Source organism: Selaginella moellendorffii, unplaced genomic scaffold, assembly GCF_000143415.4.
Source record: "Selaginella moellendorffii unplaced genomic scaffold, v1.0 SELMOscaffold_1, whole genome shotgun sequence".
In the NCBI taxonomy this organism is placed as follows: domain Eukaryota; kingdom Viridiplantae; phylum Streptophyta; class Lycopodiopsida; order Selaginellales; family Selaginellaceae; genus Selaginella; species Selaginella moellendorffii.
This window is the reverse complement of record NW_003314262.1, coordinates 2,781,447-2,786,077: the sequence shown is the minus strand read 5'-3', so window position 1 is coordinate 2,786,077 and position 4,631 is coordinate 2,781,447.

The following is a 4,631-nucleotide window of genomic DNA, read 5'->3' as shown; positions in this document are numbered from 1 at the left end:
CCCTATGGATCGTCTCTCGAGTCGTTCCCTTTGGTTGCTTACAATCCACCACGCTTCCCTGCAAGTTCACGCCCTCGTGAACGGAAGCTGAGAGCCGCAGCTCTCCCGAGAGCCTCGCTCTCTTGACACCCTACCCCTCGGGTTGAGCCCAGCGGGAGCAAACTGGACCAGCCAGATGTCAATCAACATGTGGTGTGATTCCCCTAGCCAACCAACAGAGTCGGACCCGAGACCGCTCCGATACCAAATGTAAGCTCCTGAGTTTGGACTTCCCAGGAGGTCACCCAGCCCAGTACTATTCAAACCCAAGGACGCTTAACCCCAAATATCCCAAGACCCTTAACCGATTGGAAAAGGGGGTGCACTTTTATTCATGGGCCCTTTCCCTCTATATTTGAACCCTATGGATCGTCTCTCGAGTCGTTCCCTTTGGTTGCTTACAATCCACCACGCTTCCCTGCAAGTTCACGCCCTCGTGAACGGAAGCTGAGAGCCGCAGCTCTCCCGAGAGCCTCGCTCTCTTGACACCCTACCCCTCGGGTTGAGCCCAGCGGGAGCAAACTGGACCAGCCAGATGTCAATCAACATGTGGTGTGATTCCCCTAGCCAACCAACAGAGTCGGACCCGAGACCGCTCCGATACCAAATGTAAGCTCCTGAGTTTGGACTTCCCGGGAGGTCACCCAGCCCAGTACTATTCAAACCCAAGGACGCTTAACCCCAAATATCCCAAGACCCTTAACCGATTGGAAAAGGGGGTGCACTTTTATTCATGGGCCCTTTCCCTCTATATTTGAACCCCATGGATCGTCTCTCGAGTCGTTCCCTTTGGTTGCTTACATATGGATCCGCCAGTGGACTCTACTTGCCTGCAAGAGTCATCAGAGCTGGTGGAGGCTACTATCCATATCAATGCCAAGCAAGCTGACCACGCTCCACTTGATGCTACCCATACCACTGAGTCAATCTTGTCCACGTATCCAATTGACGGTGACCAGGCGCCATTGGACCCGCATGAGGCCGCCCCAGCCGCCGAGCCGGTCGTATCCTCATTTCCAACGGACTCAACGTGTGCCCAATCGTCTGACTAGGCGCCGTTGGAACCACCCTACACCGCCCCTGCTGCCTGTTCGGTCATGTCCACTTTGCCAACGGAGGCACCAGCTGAAATGGCGTGTGATCACACGCCATCGGAACCACCCCATGCCATTGTTGAGCCAGTTGTACCAGAGTCTACAGCTGAAATGGCATGTGCCCACACGCCATCGGATGCGATTGACCCCACATTGCAGAGGAGAGTATTTCCGCCCTTCACGTTTCCTCGACCAAAACCCTCTGAACGACCATCGGGAGCACCATTCGCTAATATTGTAGATGGTAAAATTGACTTGTACCATTTTTTATGCTGACGCATTTCATTTCAGAGTCACAGCGAAAGTACTGTATCGTTTTTGATCTGAACGGTGTCCTTTTCTCCCATGAGCGTGGCTCGTCCTCGAATGTCACTACACCCTCCAAAGCCTGCGGTCGCAAGTTGGTCAAAAGAGACAGATTCACATTAATCACACGGGAGAAACTGCGGGATCTAATAATGACCATGCGACACTTAAAACAGAGGGCCGGGTTCAATTTGCAATTGGGAGTTTGGACATCCATGATGCGCCACAATGCATTAACGTTGCTACAGATGATGCACGATCAAACGCGAGTAATATTACCATTTGACTTTCTCCTAACACAAGAGGATTGCTTGACTATGGTCCATGTGAGGGGTAGCAAGCCCATCTTCGTCAAGCCAGAGGCTGTAGTGATGAACCGGACTGCTAGGTCAAGTGAAATCCTCATCATCGATGACTCGCCGATTAAAACTGCAGCGAACACGCACACATATGCAGTGCACCCCATCTCTTGCAGTATGGAAACTAGGGAGAAGAAACCGTATGTTCTGGGGGACCTTGCAAAACGGCTTGAAGCGATGGTGATAGAGAACCGGCCAGTCCAGGAGGTGGCTACAGAAATCAACCAAATGGCAGATGGAACGGTATATCAGAAGCCATTTGATCGGACAGACACCAGTCATCATTTATGGCATGTATATTGTCTAGCCAAGCACTATCCGTATCTCCATAATCTGCTCAACCGGATGGGTTCTTCGACCACTGAACGTGAGCGTGGACGTATTAGAGAAGAGATGGCATTTCTATTGGGTTTAAATCCTAATAGTGTGGAGAGTGATGAAATTCCAAGATTATTGTATAGGCGTTGGAGGCAAAAAATAACAGTCTGAGATGGCATGTATTTATTTAAAAATGTAACTTATTATGGCATGGGGTTCCATGCCATTGTATTAATATTAAAAGACAATTCTTTGAGAGGATTTGCATTATACTAGAAGTGTTACAACATGTTATTGGAAGTCTACGAAGTTGTTTTATTAATAAGGGGAAAGTAAAGATTGAATGGGGACTTGGGCTCCACCTAGACTCGGAGCAACTGAGCCAATATTAAAAGGATGGAAAGAAATTGGACGACGATGACAAGGAGAAAAGAGAGGTGAAGCAGTGGCAGGGGGAAGAGAAGTGATTGAGTAGACATTTCCTTGTTTAAAATAAAATGGCATGTGCCTCAATACAGTTGAATTTTGTTATATTTATATACTATATAAAGGTTTGGAAACTTTATTTTACAAGTGGGATAATGACAATTCCCACTTTAACGAAATAGAGCTTTAAGGAAGGAAATCTTAAATTGTCATTTAGTTAATGTCGCAAATATAACTTCGAATATCGAAAGATACTTGTCGGTCAGTCTTTATAGACACTCTTTCTTTACTACCACGATAGCAGAAGGTCGGTATTGTTAGTACTTTTTATGGTCTCCACCCAAGCTAGTTGAGAAACTAGTCATTACGTGTGCACTTGATCAAATGAGCATAAGGACAAAATTCCTATATGTTATTTGTTAAGCATATTTGACTTAGTTAGACAAACTCATTTGCTGACTTGCACTTGCTAGTGTTGGGAACCCCCTCGATATTGAGTATAGCCCCTCAATATCGTTATATGATAGCTTACTGTGTTTGCCAAACACCCTCGCTATCATACCTTTTGTATTAGTCTCATTTCGGTCCCAAATGTTATTTATGGAAAGTGTCTAGATTCATTCATTTGGCACATCTATGGAATGTAGAGATTGGCTTGAACACAATGGTGTTTGTCTCGTGTCTAAATTCACAATCTAAAGACATTCCATATTTAGTAAGTTTCGAGCTTATCCCAGAGACTAACTCCTGGTACTAAAGGAGGTTTAGAGTGAAAGCCTAAAGTGTGTGTTCCTCGGGGGGGGGGGGGAGGTATGGGTTCTAAATGTATAATAGGGATAGTGGTTGGAATGCATGTCCGACCACTTGAGACATTAGTTTGGCTCCCGCTAAGCTATGTCGCTCTTTGTTCTGCATCCGGCTTGGGTCTAAGCCCAAGCTCCACATTGCTTTAGTCAGTGGGGTACCCTCCTCCTCATGTTAGGCCACCAGTATGCCAAAATTGTGACAAACTCTGTCTAACACTATTTTGCATGGAGGTGTTGGATACGGGGAGCTAATGCTCGTGGGATTGTACCAAACCTTTATTTTGTAGTGCAACGGGCTTGGAGTTTGGCTCAAAATTCATGTGCACTACATTTGGTATTAGAGGAATTATCTCAGCAATTCTTATCCAACTTTTGTCAGATTTTCTGACTCAAGTTGCATACGCAGAGACTTTTGTAGTAGATCTGAAATGACCTATGTAGGATTAATTAGATTGCACCATTCGGTAAGAATGTTATATGCATATTAAATTACTGATAGAGGCATGCATGCAGCTAGCAGGATGGTGAAAAGGAACTGTGTTGATGATGCTGAAACCTCTAGACGGGCTAATCAAGAGGAGGAAACTCCTACTAAAGATGTTGCAGAAGAGGCGGATTGAGTCAGAAGAGGAAGAGCAAAATGTTACAACACTGTAGTGTATGGCTTAGGAAGTTGAGATAGAGAATTTGTGAAGGGAAGTTCGCAAATTGAAGAAGGAGAACAAGAAAAGGAAGAAAGAAGCTAAGGTAGCTAAACCAATTAAACCTAAGCAACTGGACTCCTCTTCAAGTTTTGAGGATGATGAAGTTCTGCAACTGCCCCCAGTTGCACGAGTTTCAAAGTTCAAGCCTCCAAAACCACCCAATTTCAGAGGCATGTGGGACTATTAGGTTTTGGAAGGCTGGGTCTACGATATGGAAAAATATTTCACAACGGCAGATGTAAATGATTGTATGAAAGTTACGTGTGTGCAATCCTTTCTCACTGATCATGCCAAAACTTGGTGGTGCTAGGTGTGTGTTAAAAAAGGGCAGACTAAAAGTTGGACCAAGATGGGATCTCGTATCCATAAGGAGTACTTGCTGGATGATCTTGGTCTGAGACTTCACGCAGAGCTGCGGTAGTTAAAGTAGCGAGGGGACCTTATGCATTACGTTAATGCGTTTGCTCAAAAGCACATTATGATTGCAAATATGGTGATGAAGATGCTCAAAATTACTTCTTGAAGGGTTTAAGTTCACTTTCTTGCAATGAGATTTTGAAGTTTAAGCTAAAGACGTAC